Below are 706 nucleotides of genomic sequence, written 5' to 3'. Positions count from 1 at the left end.
TTTTTTTTTGAGACTGAGTCTCGCTCTGTCGCCCAGGTTGGAGTGCAGTGGCGCAATCTTGTCTCACTGCAACGTCCGCCTCCCAGGTTCAAGTGATTCCTCTGCCTCAGCCATCTGACTAGCTGGGATTAAAGGTGCATGCCACCACGCCCGGACAATTTTTTGTGTTTTATTAGAGACTGGGTTTCACCATGTTGGCCAGGATAGTCTCCAACTCCTGACCTCATGGTCCGCCCGCCTCAGCCTCCCAAAGTGCTGGGATTGCAGGCGTGAGCCCCCGCACCCGGCCTTCCTACTCCTCTCACGTCCACACCAGGCACTCTGCTTCTTCGTCCTGTGTGAACTGGCACTTGCCTGAGGGGTCTGTGATCCACAGGCCCCAGGCTCCTGTAGCTCCTGCCCATGTGCTCACCCACACCATCTCCCTATCTCCCATGGCACTTTGGCCACCCATCCCCAGGGCAGGCATGAAGCCCCTGGCCTAATGCTCCAAGACCCACTCGGGCACCATGGCGCTCCTGTGGCCCTGCGTCTGCCTGTGTCTCTTGAGAAGATGGCTGGTTGCACAGCCAGGGCTTTCTCTGGGAGGATCTATAGGTGCAGGGCTCAGGCACTTCCTGGGATAGGTGGGTAGAGGCCAGGGTGCAGCCAGGGCCCAGCCCAGGGTGTTTGTGAACAGGTGGACTTGGGTGTGGCCGAAGAGGAG

This window comes from Rhinopithecus bieti, unplaced genomic scaffold, assembly GCF_001698545.2.
Source record: "Rhinopithecus bieti isolate Rb0 unplaced genomic scaffold, ASM169854v2 scaffold_47707, whole genome shotgun sequence".
NCBI lineage: Eukaryota > Metazoa > Chordata > Mammalia > Primates > Cercopithecidae > Rhinopithecus > Rhinopithecus bieti.
Note: the sequence above shows the minus strand (reverse complement) of the source record.